This window comes from Ipomoea triloba, chromosome 13, assembly GCF_003576645.1.
Source record: "Ipomoea triloba cultivar NCNSP0323 chromosome 13, ASM357664v1".
NCBI classification, from domain to species: domain Eukaryota; kingdom Viridiplantae; phylum Streptophyta; class Magnoliopsida; order Solanales; family Convolvulaceae; genus Ipomoea; species Ipomoea triloba.
In genome coordinates this window covers 432,037-448,004 of record NC_044928.1, presented here as the reverse complement: position 1 = coordinate 448,004, position 15,968 = coordinate 432,037, and the positions used below count along the sequence as shown (strand labels likewise).

General features: G+C 31.2%; 3 long non-coding RNA genes across 3 annotated transcripts; 1 reads left to right on the top strand and 2 right to left on the bottom strand.

The window, feature by feature from the left end:
* The first annotated feature begins 4,700 nt into the window (after window positions 1-4,700).
* LOC116003116 lies at window positions 4,701-5,318 on the top strand. The gene is made up of 2 exons (XR_004094620.1): window positions 4,701-4,815; window positions 4,912-5,318. It is a non-coding gene; the product is annotated as an uncharacterized LOC116003116 (long non-coding RNA).
* A 1,640-nt stretch (window positions 5,319-6,958) lies between these two features.
* LOC116003079 lies at window positions 6,959-7,597 on the bottom strand. Its single transcript, XR_004094611.1, has 2 exons — window positions 7,478-7,597; window positions 6,959-7,383 (listed from the first exon to the last, which is right to left on the bottom strand). It is a non-coding gene; the product is annotated as an uncharacterized LOC116003079 (long non-coding RNA).
* A 7,425-nt stretch (window positions 7,598-15,022) lies between these two features.
* On the bottom strand, window positions 15,023-15,658 carry LOC116003069. The gene is made up of 2 exons (XR_004094608.1): window positions 15,545-15,658; window positions 15,023-15,448 (listed from the first exon to the last, which is right to left on the bottom strand). It is a non-coding gene; the product is annotated as an uncharacterized LOC116003069 (long non-coding RNA).
* Window positions 15,659-15,968: the final 310 nt, after the last annotated feature.

Here is a 15,968-nt window from a genome sequence, read left to right as displayed (position 1 = left end):
TTATTTACTTTTAATTTCTCCGATTTTGGATTGCCCAAAGTTGTTCAACGACCTAGTTGTCAAGAGACAAGAATATCCTAATAGCTTGCCTTTTTTTATTTTTATGTTATTGGTCATACATGGTGGTTTCTCCCCAAGCAGCTCGCATTTTGCGTGTGCCTTATTTTCTATAAATGGAGTGTAATATAAATATATAATGTCGTTCACGTTGCACAGTTTTATTTGGTCAACTCCATTTTCATTGGAGGAAATTATTTAACCCTACATGTTGAGAGTGGATGATGCATGTGATATTAAATTAGTTTTTTTTTTTTTCATACGCATCCAATATCTCCTTATAAGAGAGAGAGAGAAAAAAAAAAGATTAATTGTGTACCGACTGATAATCTAATTAATAAAAAATTAAATTCTTAGTCGACTATCAATAATGAAGTTAACAAATTTTTAATTTTCGATAAGTTTGACTGAGATACCGGTATAGTACAAGAATACGGAATGCCTTTTGATTTATAAAATAAAATAAAATAAAAAGTTGTGAGGCACATATCCTTTAGGCTCGTGATTTTAAGATATGTTTAGAAAAACTATAAAGCAACTTATAGGAACAATTTGATACTTTTCATCCAAAAGGTATTTACCCAAAGGTCAATAATGGCGTGCAACAGAAAATGATGAGATGACAGATTATTTGATACCTACTATTTTAAAGGGCCCAACGTATAGAATTAAAACTATTTGAATTTATGGCTACTCAACTTTATAAATAGAGTCTCTCCTAAAGCATAGAGTTGTTGAAGTGAGAAATTTGCAAGTTGATATTTATGAGTACTTAAGCATTCGATGCATGAAAAATTTTTTCAAAAGAATCATCTATATTTTGTCCAACTATCTTCTTAAGACAAAAACTTCTTGCTGTAAGAAGTTAGATAATTTTCATTTAAGGCGACTTTGCTAACGACCGTTGGAGTTAGAATATTGGATAGTGAAGAATGTGCAACTTAGTGAAGAAAATTGTTTTAGGAACTGTAAAGGATAACAACTAACCTAGTTGGTTCCTTTGCAAGTCTAAAAGACTAATTTTTAGTCATATTTGTATCAATACTAGTGAACCTCCTTGTGTAGAAGAGTGGTTAGGGTATTTCCAAAACAATATAAAAAATACCCTCTAGCATTCTCTCTTCCTTACTCATTTACTTTACAGCTTGATCGAACCAAAACACATGCACACTATTTCATATGATTAACGCAAAATTCAAATTAGTGAAAAACAAAATTTGGCAAGACTTCTGATGCAAGCACTTTGATCATTTTGCTTGTACAAAAAAAATATTAAAAGTTTATTCACCGCACCTAGACTTTTATTTGCCTATGACTAACCGACTATAACACAATTGATTAAGAAATTCATGAATATATCCATTTACGTGATAATAAAAAAGAAAAATCTTATCTTCATTCCCCTCCTAAATTTCACCTCCGATATTTTCCCTCCTCGTTTGGCTTCCATTCATTGGATGTCATGAATTTGTTGGTCTCACCACTTATTAAAAATATAATTTAGTTACCAATTAGATGATATCATGTCATAAAGGATATATTGGTGGGGAAAATATTAGGACATCTAGTGAGCATTACTCATCAAAATTTAAAAAAAAAAAAAAACAAAAACAAAAGGAAAAAAAAAACAAAACAAAGGGTTGAGTATGAACTTCACAAATGGCCATACATAACTACATAAGGCATTAGATCTACTATCCACTAATAAACAAGTCAAAAGGATCAAATAATTAATCATATCAAAAGAATTTTAGTCCGATACTAAAATTGAATATAATGTGCAAAATTTTCACATTCACTAAGAAATTGTCAATTTTAAAAAGCTTAGATATTCATATTATGCAAATGGTGAATAAGTCGATATACCAAAAAATAATTATGAATATATATATATATATATATATATATATATATATATATATATATATATATANATAAATATATATATATATATATATATATATATATATATATATATATATATATATATATATAATTCAATTCCCGTGCGGTGGGGTGTCTCCCATGTAGTTGTACGGAGATTTTAGGTGCGTAATTTTCTTCTTAAGGTGCGTGATTTTCTTTTTTAAAGTGCATGATTTGTATGTTTAAGGTTCGTTATTATTAAAATTTAAGGTGAGCGTGATTTGTATGTTTAAGGTGCGTTATTATTAAAATTTAAGATGAGCGAATTTAAAGCTTAAGGTGCCTGATTTTCCTTCTTAAGTTTCTTTTTAGTTAATCACCGAAATACTTGAAACAAAATTTAACATAGTTATAACCAATCGAAAAGTAAAATAATTGCCATCGATCTTTTAAAACTTCATAGCCGATAATCAAATGTTGCACACCCGTAATGCCCATTGAACTCAGCTCCTAACCACCAAAATAGTTCAAACCTACCAATGACTAATGAAAAAAAAAAAAAAAAAAAAAAAACAAAGTTTAATGTCATAACCAATAAATGACCGGAAAAAAAAATGATCAAATTGTTTATTGTTCCTCGGTTATATGGTCAGTTAGGTTTTTTCTCTTGCCTTGGTGGAATACCAAATGTTTTATGAATGAAAAAAAAAACAAAAACAAAAAAAAACAAAAAACAAATAGCATCATGCATGATATTCTCTTAATATGTAGGGTTGAATAATTTCATTATGTAACGTGTACTACACAAAATGAAATAATGGAGCTTAAAAAATAAAACAACATAGTGATAGGACATCAATCTCTTTCATGTATGTTGATTGGGTAAAACTAAGTGATGTAACTTGAGTAATCAACTTGAATTTGAATGAATAGGGTGCTAATAATTAATTGATAGAAACTGGGATAACTTTTTTATTTTATTTTATTTTATTGTGATTAGGGAAACTCTTAGCCACTATGTGAGAGTGTGCACATTTGGCAAATTTTATTTATGGTAATAATTCGTAAACTACACCGGAGAGGTAAAAACACCCACACTAAAAAGAACTTATGCAACAAGTTCGATCAAAATAATATTTTTGTTGTTTTTTTTTTTTTTTTGGGGGATTTAGGGTAAGGTGAAATTCATACTCAAGCCTTTGGATATATTTGTTAAGACTCAAACATAGTGGCAATGTGATAGGATGATTCTCATCTTCATCTATCCGAGGTCATTAGAGAATTTTGAACTCGTAACTAGAGAAATCATATTAGACATGTTTATATATATATAAAAGCTATCTTAATTCATATACCAATCAACTATATATATAGATGGTTGCGTATGAGAGTCCCTTACAATTTACTATATGCATCTTTCATAACCTTTTAAAACATTTATGTTCATAGATAACATAAAAGTTATATGTATGTGTGTGTGAAGGTAAAGTAGTAGAATAAATATCATTGTCTTTTGATAACTAGCTAGGTTGTTGAACAACTATGGCCAATCCAATATTGGAGAAAAGTAAATAAAAATATAGGTACCTTTTACCATTGTTAGCAATTATATATAAAAGTATGAATAGTTTGTAATTAATAATTGGATATGGATTATAATTTCACTTTGAATAATGATTATACGAAATGATATTATTAATTAATTCAAGAAAAGTCTCTTATATTAATTGACTAAAATAATAATGTCCTATGAATATTTATTAATTTTGTCATCACAATTTGATTTATGGGAAAGCCTTATTCTGGTATCTAAAGAATTTTACCTTGTAACTCTAGTCGTTAATGATCGCAAAGAGGTAAAACAATCTAGGTTATCATAGCTGACCAGTTTAAATCATAAAGGCAACAAAATAACTTCAACATGAAGTTAAACTTAGAACTTTGCAGTTACCAAACCAACTATTCTGGTTAATAATTTTTGACTATGAATGAAAATAATCATTCACAATGGAAATTTATTTTAATTATTAATCAAATATTTATTAAAGAAATATTTTTTAGTATGAGGAAAAGAGGGGCAACCCCAAAACATGCACCACTAACTAACAACTCTTCTTGGCAAGAAACACCTAAGAAATCATCAAATAAGAACCTTGGCTGGGACTCCAAACAGACAAACACTTAAAACCACGAGATAATTGTACTCCCTAAAGACATACTTCACTCTAACCTCCAATCCTTTTACCTCTTTCTCTCTTCAAAATTATTTATCAAGGCATCTCACACCATTGATCCACCTAACTAATTGTTCCAGGTCACTAGCTCTCCACCATCATACTTATAGCCTCTATCACATGAAAATTGAAAACTCATAAGTAAAACTCAAATTTTAACTTCCAATAGAACAACATCTCATAATAATTATATTTACATATATTTTAATCAAATATAAAAAAATAAAATTTTAATCTTTTACATTAACTAGAACCACAATATAGTAATCAATTACAATACCTCAAGATTATTGAAATTATTTAAATATTTTTAATAATATTCAAAACATTGTTGCTGTTGTTCCCATAATATTCAAACATAAAAGGATAGGGCTGTGCGCTGTTACTTTCATAATGTTCTTTCAATTTTAATATATGAATTTACTGACTATTAAAAGCTATTTGATCCATTCAACACATCTTAAATTAATTATTTAAACAATTCAATAATGTATTTTAGCTTCCTATAAATACCCTCTTCACAGCCTAAATTTTCACAACACACTTCCTAGCTCATACAACAAAAAGAAGAAGAAAAAGATCAAAATGGCTCTTACAAAACTCAACAAAGTGGCCTTTGTTGCTCTCCTTGTCTGCTTCATCCTCATTGCATCATATGGTGAGTACACTTTATTTCTATGCTTTTAGTACGGTTGAGGTTATTTGTTATTAACGAGGATTATTAACATTATTGTGGAATCATATATGAATACAGAAACACAAATGGTTGAAGCAAAGAATTGTATGAAACACAAAAGTTGGGACGGCAGCTGCCCCATGATGAAATGCAAGAGTTGGTGCAAAGGCATGGGGGGCTACAAGTGGTATTGTAAGAGTAAACAATGCTACTGCGAATATAAGTGTGGTAGTTAAATGGGAATATTTTTATCTTGCACTATTTTCATACCACCAAAGTAGTGCATCATAATATAAATCTTACTCTATCATGTAATAAAAATAAATAAATGTTGCTACATACAAATGACTCGAGTCATTTTGTCACAGAGCAACAATTGTGTGTTGTAAAATGTACACGTGACACTAGTTGTGTGTATTTTAATGTGTGTTGTGTGATGAATACTATCATTACTATATGTATAATGAGCCGTATTTGAGTTTTAATTTTAATATTTGCAAAATTCGATATTGTTCTGGTAGGTGCATGTGATATTATATATGCTTTCAAAATTTTATGGTACTTAGAAAAGATGAAACTACAAATATAATTTTAGTGTACCATTTCAAGTTTAAATCCTAATGTCTTGCTAGATAATTAATTTGCCACCTTATTCTATTTTATGTAGATGTGGCAAAACCTTACTACCCAATCTCTATTAAAAATAATAGTTTTTTGCAAGCTTGGAGAAGTTTAAGAAATGTCCCTGATGGAATAATATGATAATTACGCGGCTTCGAATCCAACTCGAAGCATTACAGGTCAAATTGTCCAAAGGGCAATCAATAATAATGCGTAAATATGTGGGAGCTGTTACACTTAATGTAGGAGTCGTTGCAATTGTAGCTAATCCAAGCAATTACAACATGTATATGCTAGGACAAATAAGTTGATAAAACAATAAATAAATGAGATTCAAAATTTAGAAAATACGGGAAGAAAGAATGAAGAACGGAAAATTCAAGTCCTCACCTTAAAATCAATTCGCTACCTCCAGATGGTAGGAGCGATGCAGAGTCAGTCTCCTAAGATAAAATATATTATAGTAATATAGTTGAACATTCAAGCTATATTGATATAGTTGAGCACTCAAGCTATTTTACTCTCGACGAACTAGCTAGAACAACCGGAGAAGAGCATTTCGAAATTTATCGGAAGAGAATTGATCATACTTTTAGAGAGCAAAATGCGATAGCGGATAAGATGACAGAACAAACCTTCATCAAGAGAGAGGACTAAAGTGGATAAGTTAACTGCATGCCAAAAGCTGTTTTTGTCATATTTAGAAAAGAGATGGATGTTCCCCACCAAGGCAGTAAAGGTGTTTCTATTAACGTGATCCGCATAAGATCTCTTCCCTCCAAAATGAGATTTACAGTTTGAAGCAAGGAAATGTGTTTGTTAATGACTACTACACTAAGTGTCGCACGTTTTGAGAAGAGATGAACGCTCTTAAACCAAGTACAATGATACTATTCAAATTAATTCTCTCACTTTGACATCTTCTACATGGATTGTTGATTCCGGTGCTACTGATCACATCATATGTTCCCTTGAATTTTTTTTTGATGAATATTACTAATATTGTAGAAGCCTTTGAGTATGTAATTAATTCGAGCAATTATTACATACTAGTTGTTATAAGCTTCAAAGCACTTTCATATTATAGTTCAATTTCTAAACACCGGCCTACCGCCGTTGCTCCATATAACACAAAGGATTTATGTCATTATCTTTAGTTTGGTTTTACTCTTTTGCCAATCTTCTATGTATTTTAAGGAGCAATTTTTTGAAATAGAAAAATCTTAAATATTTCTAAGAATGTAGTACTTACCAAATCCGGACTGAACAATCTAGTGTCTTATAATTGCTCATATTTTGGATTAGATTCATAGTAATGTTGATAAGAATTTCCGATAAATTGGAACATCATATATCCTTAAAATCAATTGGTGATAAGTAGGTACACATTAACTATTTAATCTAATCCATCTATAGTAAGCTACAACGCCAAGTCTCGAATCGAGCAAGAACTAACAAAAATATGATAAAGTTTTCAAAAGTATAATATCATATGCACCACTCGAACAACTAACATCAAACTTTTATTTGTAAATAATAAAAACTCAAATAGTATAGTAATAATAGTATTTAGCATACAACACATTAAAATACACACAACTAGTGTCACGTGTACATGTTACAACAAACAATCGTTGCCGTGTAATAAAATGACTCGAGTCATTTGTATGTAGCGACATTTATTTCTTTTTACTATATAATAGACTAAGATTTATTATATGATGCACTATTTTGGTGGTATGAAAATAGTGCAAAATATAAATATTTTCATTTAACTACCGCAATTATACTGGCAGTAACACTTTTGATGCTGACAATACCACTTGTAGCCACCCATGCCTTTGCACCAATTGCCGCAACGCATCAGGGAGCAGCCGCCACCCCAACTGTTGTGTTTCATACAATGCTTTGCTTCAACCATTTGCGTTTCTGCATGAATATGGTTCCACAACAACATCAATAATCCTCGCTAATAACAAATAATCTCGTACTAATTAAAAGCATAGGAATAAAGTGTACTCACCATATGATGCAATTAGGATGAAGCAGACAAGGAGAGCGACAAAGGTCACTTTGTTGAGTTTTGTAGAAGCCATTTGTTTTAATTTTCTTTTTCTTTTTGTTGTATGAGGAATTGAAATGTGTTGTGAAAATTTAGGTTGTGAAGAGGGTATTTATAGGAACATAAAATACATTGTTTAAGGTGTGTTGAATAAATCAAATAGTTTTTAATAGTCCATAACATTATATATTAAAATTGAAAGAAAAATATAATCAAACATGTGTTGTCATTATGAAAGTAACAGCTTATGATTTCTTGAATGTTTCTTTGCATAGAAGAGTTGTTAGTTAGTGGTGATTGTTTTGGAGTTGCTCTTCTTTTTCGGATATAAACAAATGAAATAATAAATATATGATTAATAATAAAAATAAATGTCCAATGATAATTTTGATAGCAAAAACTTAACTTGTACAGTTGATTTGGTAACCGCCGGGTTTCAAGTTCGACTTCCAGTTGGAATTATCTATTGACTTTCTTGATTTGGGCCGGTCAGCTATGAGCAACTTAGTCTGATTTACTGCCTTCTTGTGGTCATTTATCATCTAGAGTCACAAAACAAGCTTCATCCAAAGCACACATTTACGTAGGGCTTTCTTGTGAATCAAAGTGTGATATAAATTTTTTTTTGATAAATGTTTAGAAGACATTATTATTTAAGCCAATTAATTTAAGTAGACTTTTTCTTGAATCAATTAATAATATAATTTCGTATGAACGTAACATTAATCAAAGTGAGATTATAATCCATATCCAATTATCCATTAGATTCATACTTTTAATTGCTAACCACGGTGAGAGGGGATCTCCATTTTTATTTACTTTTCTCTTATGTTGGGTTGGCCAAAGTTGTTCAACAACCTAGTTGTCAATCCTATCCTACAAATTTTGAATTAGCTAGAAAAGAATTGTTCAAATTTGAGAAGAATTTTACATCTTTAATTTGATTAAACTGACCAGTTCATCCATCCTATGTGAAGATATATATAGCTTCTTTTCATTTTTATTTTTATTCATCTATGGTGACTTTCTCCCCAAGGAGCAATCATGCATGTTGCGTTTGCCTTATTTTCTATGGAGTATAATATAATTTCATCGTGAACACTATGTTTGTTTTATTTGTTAAGTTTCATTTTCCTTTTATGTTGTACATGTTACAAAATGAAATTATTCAACCCTACATGTTGAGAGAAGATTATGATATTGTTTGTTTTTTATTTTTTGTTTTGTTTTGTTTTTTTTTTGGTACATATTCGATATTCAAAAAATCAGCTTTCAACTCACAAATTTAAAATAATGTTGTGTTTCAACTCGAGATGATATCCAATCTGTGCATATATCTATTTGTCTCACAATGATGTGCATAGAAATGCAATCTTAGTCTTAAATGTGAAGATACATACGCATTTAATATTTTATATATTTTATGCTTAACGCAATCAGTATTTCCATCTTGCCAAATAGAATGAATTGTGTCCATTATATTGATTACCTATTGACATGGTGTGTTTGCGTCACATAGTAAAATGGACTTGTTCCATTCAGCATTTTATAATTAACTAATAATGAAGTCAAAGGGAGCTCCGGATGTACGTAATTGGTGATGTACTATACCGCAGATAACATTAACAAAAGTCAATTTTTTTTTTTATGACGAGATAGATCAAGAAATCAACGACCACTATTTAATGGTGTACATTGGATAAATTTCACTCATATGTTATAGTTTAGAAATTATATATGAGAAAACTTTGTTCCTATATAAATAGTCTATAAACCATACATGAAAGATAAAGTGCATAAGAAATACCATGTGCGACGAACTTAATTGAGAAGTTAAATCTATTATTACTCCATATTTTATTTCATGAAGGTACAGCTTTTAATTTGAATATTGCCAATTCACGTGTCACATTTTTAAAGTTCAAATTATCTAGAGTTCTACTACATCTACTCTCAAATCTTACTCCTTCAATTTTACTCTCTAATTTGGCGGGCTCTGATAAGTTATTTTTTCATGTGGACCTCAATTCAAGTGTTTATATCAAGGTTTTGTGTGTGGAGTAAAAGTTGGGAGTAGAAAATGAGAGTATACATAGCATTTTTCAAGTATCTATGAGGTCCATGTACTGTAATGTTTTTTCAATTTAGTCATTTGTACTTTAACTTTGTTTCAATTTAATTCATGTATTTTAAAAAATGATACAATTAAGAACAATAGTTTTCTATAAAAAAAAAAAAAAAAAAAAAGAACAATAGTTTATGGTGTCCAATAGTACAGTATAGCGTTTCTTTCAATTTAGTCCTTGTCAATGTTACAAAAATCGCTAGGCCCCCGATTTTTTTATTATATAGTTATTTTTAAATTATTTTAAAATTTTTAAAAAATATTTTAAGTGTTAATAATTGTATAGTCTTTAATATTTTAATTCTTTACGCTTTAATAGTTAAATAGTTAATAAGTTAATAGTGTATTACTTATTACATTATTAGTTATTATTTATTAATTATTAGTATATTACTTATTAATTTAATTTAGTTATTATTCCCCCTGTCCCATTTTATCTATCCTACTTACTATTCACTGGTCAAACAAACTCTTTTTTCTTTAATTTGTTTATTTATTTTTAATTAATTTTACTTATTTTTAGATTTGATTTGTTGTGTTTAATAGTATTTTTAGTGTAGTTTTTAAATATATAAATTTTTTATATTAATATTAAATTTAATATTATAAAAAATTGAATTAAAAATAACATCGGGCTCGTTAACCGAACCAGACACATAAAATGGGACGGACGGAGTACTTATTACTTGTTATTTTATTAAGTTATTATTTATTACGTATTAGAAAATTAGAGTATTAGTTAATAACTTAATGCATTATAACATTAATAGTGTATTACTTATTACGGTAGGCCACGGCAAGGCCGATTTCGGCCATCCTCGAGCGGTCGAGCACCTTGGCACGATTTTTGCAACACTGATCTTTGTTCAATTTAATCCATGTACTTTAAAAATTTATACAATTAAAGACAATAGTTAACGACTATTAATATTACCGTTAACTTAGCTTGCGTGGCGCTGACATCATCCCTGCCACATTATGATATTTAAATGTCAACTTATATACTCCATCCGTCCCATTTTGGTTGTCTGGTTCGTTTAACGAAGTTTGACTGAAGTTATTTTTAATCCAATTTTTCATAATATTAAGTTTAGTATTAATATATAAAATTTATATATTTAGAAACTAAGTACTATTAAACACAAAAAATTAAATTTAAAAATAATAAAAAATTACTAACGAAAATAAGCAATGAAGAAAGAGTTGGTTTGACCAATGAATAGTAAATAGGACAGGTAAAATGGGACAGAGGGAGTATTATTTTATAAATATTTAAAATTAATTATTTTCATTACCGTTTTCAAAAAAAAAAGTTATTTTTTTTACCAATATATTACTCCTCGAGCATACCTCCCTTTTCATCCGATACGAGCGCCCGGTACCCATACAGGTCGTCGAGAGGGATCATTCCTGATCTTTGTCGACCAGATAGCTCGACGTCCCCTAACTAAATGCAACAATCGAGCTAACTACAGGCTGTAGGAGCGTATCACTATAGGAGGAACCCTCCCCACCAATTCAGGTCGGGATGACCTTCTCGAGCAATCTCACTTAGGTTTATGAAGCTGGATATCTCAGTGGACATTTATGAGTCTTATAACACGTGGCCGTCAAGGCGTCGTTCTCGAGCCTCCCTAGTGCATGATAAGTGTATTTATGTTCATATATAGACACTACTACAAAATTGACCATATAATAAGTATAGCTTTACTCCATACAGACCTTCTCATGTAGTGTGTCATGCAGAAAAGCATTATTGTTGGCCAACTAGCGCAAACCCCAACGGTTGCTCAATTCAATAGTCAGAACTAGACGAATGGTGACCGGTTTCATCACTAGGCTATAGGTCTCAAAGTAATCCTGGCCAGCATGCAGTCTGCAAGAATCCTTTAGCAACAAGGCGTGCCTTGTATCGATCAACCGAGCCATCCGATTTACGCTTGACACGGTAAACCCATGCCACTTACAACCAATCGGAGTGCATCAACTGTGGTCTAGCATATTCCGATGAAGAGGACTCAGCCGGAGAACCAACTGGCGTGGGCGACGTTGTAGAGGATGACGCACCTGTATATACGAATTCCCTAGTAGTCATGGGTGATTTAAACAAAAGTTGTGGTAGGTTAGAAGATTGGAACCCAGTAAACATATAACCTGAAACTCTCTGGAAGGAAACACATTAGGACGAAACGTACATGCCTTTACAAGTAATTAAACCCGATTTGAGACAAAATCGAGACATTTATAAGCAGATTGTGTGTCCGGATGTCCCAAAAAAATACATGGTCCGGACCTGGGTTCTAGTTTTTTTTGTGTTAAGGGATGTAACCACAGAGTATGAGGTAATATAGAGGGTAGACATTTGCTTATTGCACTCAAGTAGCCCATCACTTCAATTTGAAAGGTTGCTCTCACAGCAACTAGTGAGATTAGATCATTGGTACGTATTTCTTCCCACACTTTATCCATGTGACAACCTGCCCATGCGGGATTCAACTTTAGATACACCGTTCATCTAAATTGGGTTTGCTACAATGCTTCAAACAAACTTAGATATGTTGTTAACAGAGGGACTTGTATTACATAGTGCAATGGGAGAAAAGTAATTGAACTACATCGGTTGTTATCTTGAAGGAGCATATTCTGCAAGTATAGTATGGACATTCATGAACACACAGATCTTGAAAGGAAAAAACAGCACCTACATACAGATATTTGATTTGATCCATGGGCACCAACAATTCAATCGTTATACCCTGCACCACGGTGCACATAGCAATGTGCACCACGTATGTAAAACGACGTCGTTTCGGTGTTAGTGGACGCGGACGCGAATGACTCAGGGAATTCATTATCTATAATACACATAATCATTATCTATAATACACAGAACGTTTGCCTAGAATACACAGAATTTTTGCCCAGAATACACAGAATATTGACACAAAATACATAGAACTCATCCTTCTAACATTCGAATGCACAAACATATCACAACTTGTGTTAATAACATGAATACACATAATATTTACACAAAATACACAGAACTCATCTTCCTAAACATTCGAATGCACAAACACATCACAACATGTGTTACTAACATGAAATCACAACATGTGTTACTAACATGAATACACATAACGGTTGCCTAGAATACACAGATAGAACGGTTGCCTAGAATACACAGAATAATTGCCTGAAATACACAAAATATTAACATAAATACAGAGACCGGCCGAAACGGGAAACATGATTTCCAAAAAACACGAACGATTAGTTTACAATGCTCAAAACGACATCGTTTAGGTACGTGGTGCACATAGCAATGTGCACCGTGGTGCACAGTATAATTTCCAGTTACTATTTCACAAGCCCATTTACCAATTACGTCAGCACACGAGTTTTGCTCCAATTCTAAAGTAATATATGTTGCTAACCACATCATACAATAATATTTAAATAATTAGATTAGTTTCTGTTCAAGGGTGAACAATATACAAATCTTTGGTTACCAGCATCTCTATCTCCTTCATTTCACACCCGAGTTTCTGTGATTCTCCTACTCAATCTCTCAAACCATCATGGCTATCAATAAATGGCAGAAATTGATGATTAAGTGGAAGGTATCACTTCTGACTTCTGAGTTATAGCTGGAAACACATTGATTTTTATTTCAATGCCCAATGCTTTGATATTGAAAAAAAAAAAAAAAAGCATTGTTTGCATTTAATGTTTCTGATATTGAAATAAATTTCCCCCATCATTCTCAATATTAACCACACACCGTACCGCTTCGAAATGACTCAAACCAACTCTTATAACCATCCCCAGGAGGCAACGGATGGTTATCACGAGCACAACCACCACCATTATTACTATCATCACCACCATTCCAAGTTTAATGACCTTCAACCGCGCGCCGAAGCCTACCTTTCAGGTTTACTGCCGAGCACAATCATTCCCTACTGATCTCATCTATTGCCAGCCTTCCCAGCGTTGTTTAATTTTCTTGTTTGCTTTAATTTATTTGATGTACTTTGCTTCCTCTTGCCTCCTATAATGATTTTCCTCATTGTGTTGTTTTGATATCTTTCTAGTAGTTTACCCACTGAAATATTGTTTAGATTTTGTTCACTTAATGTAAATGTGTTTATTGAGTAGTACTGTGATAAGTACTTTATAATAGGTTTAAAGAATACCACTTTACACAGTAATGATGATTGGATACTTGACTATTCAATTTTTTTTTAAATAAACAATAATTTCAACTAATTTTGTTGTCAATAAATGAGCATGTTTTTGTTGTTTAGACAAAAAACGATTACTTCTAATTTTTCAACTTTAAAGATTTTTACTAACATTTTGATTTCAAGAGAAAACAAAATTCATATTCTAATCCTTCCTAATGTTTTTCAAAAAATTAAAGACTAAGGCTACGGTACGGTGTGTTTGGTTTATGCGTTTACGTAATACGAATGAAAATCAAAATTATATATAGTTAGTGTTTGGTTGACAGTACAACTGCTTAAAACACAACGATGTGATTTGATTACCTCTGCAATTATCAAAACAGACATAAACCAAAGACATAACCTGTATTGAATATTTTCAAGTTGAAACTCAAATTAATGAAAATCATATATTTGAAGGAAGAAGAGTAGAAGACCAAATAAGGGGTTCAATGCAAACATTTGATTGAGAAATGTAAGAAAGAGTTGCTATAAGATGGGAAATTGAGAATTGATCATACTTTTAGAGAGCAAAATGTGATAGCGGATAAGATGACAGAACAAACCTTCATCAAGAGAGGACTAAAGTGGATAAGTGAACTACATACCAAAAGCTGTTTTGGGCATATTTAGAAAAGTATCGCCTTCACTAAGGCCTCAAACCACTACTTTGCCATCTAAACACAAGGTTATAAGCTAGTTGTTATAAGCTTCAAAGCACTTTCATATTATAGTTCAATTTCTAAATACCCGCCTGTCGCGGTTGCTCCATATAACACAAAGGATTTATGTCATTATCTTTAGTTTGGTTTTACTCTTTTGCCAATTTTCTATGTATTTTGAGCAATTTTTTTAAATAGCAAAATCTTAAATATTTCTAAGAGTGTAGTACTTACCAAATCCGGACTAAACAATCTAGTGTCTTATGATTGCTCATATTTTGGATTGGATTCATAGTAATGCTGATAAGAATTTCCGATAAATTGGAACATCATATATATCCTTAAAATCAATTGGTGATAATAAGTAAGTACACATTAACTATTTAATCTAATCCTTCTATGATAAGCTACAGAGCCAAGTCTCGAATCGAGCAGGAACCAACAAAAGTATGATAAAGTTTTCAAAAGTATAATATCATATGCACCACTAGAACAACAAACATCAAACTTTAATTTGTAAATACTAAAATCTCAAATAGTATAATAATAATAGTATTTAGCATACAACACATTAAAATACACACAACTAGTGTCACGTGTACAGGTTACAACAAACAATCGTTGCCGTGTAATAAAATGACTCGAGTCATTTGTATGTAGCAACATTTATTTCTTTTTACTATATAATAGACTAAGATTTATTATATGATGCACTATTTTGGTGGTATGAAAATAGTGCAAGATATAAATATTTTCATTTAGCTGCCGCAATTATACTGGCAGTAACACTTTTGATGCTGACAATACCACTTGTAGCCACCCATGCCTTTGCACCAATTGCCGCAACGCATCGGGGGGCAGCCGCCACCCCAACTGTTGTATTTCATACAATGCTTTGCTTCAACCATTTGCGTTTCTGCATTAATATGATTCCACAACAACATTAATAATCCTCGCTAATGACAAATAACCTCGTACTAATTAAAAGCATACAGGAATAGAGAGTACTCACCATATGATGCAATTAGGATGAAGCAGACAAGGAGAGCGAAAATGGTCACTTTGTTGAGTTTTGTAGAAGCCATTTGTTTTAATTTTCTTCTTCTTTTTGTTGTATGAGGAAGTGTGTTGTGAAAATTTAGATTGTGAAGAGGGTATTTATAGGAAGATAAAATACATTGTTTAAGGTGTGTTGAATAAATCAAATAGTTTTCAATAGTCCATAACATTATATATTAAAATTGAAAGAAAAATATAATCAAACATGTTGTCATTATGAAAGTAACAGCTTATGATTTCTTGAATGTTTCTTTGCATAGAAGAGTTGTTAGTTAGTGGTGCTTGTTTTGGGGTTGCTCTTCTTTTTGGGATATAAACAAATGAAATAATAAATATTTGATTAATAATAAAACTAAATGTCCAATGATAAAATTTTG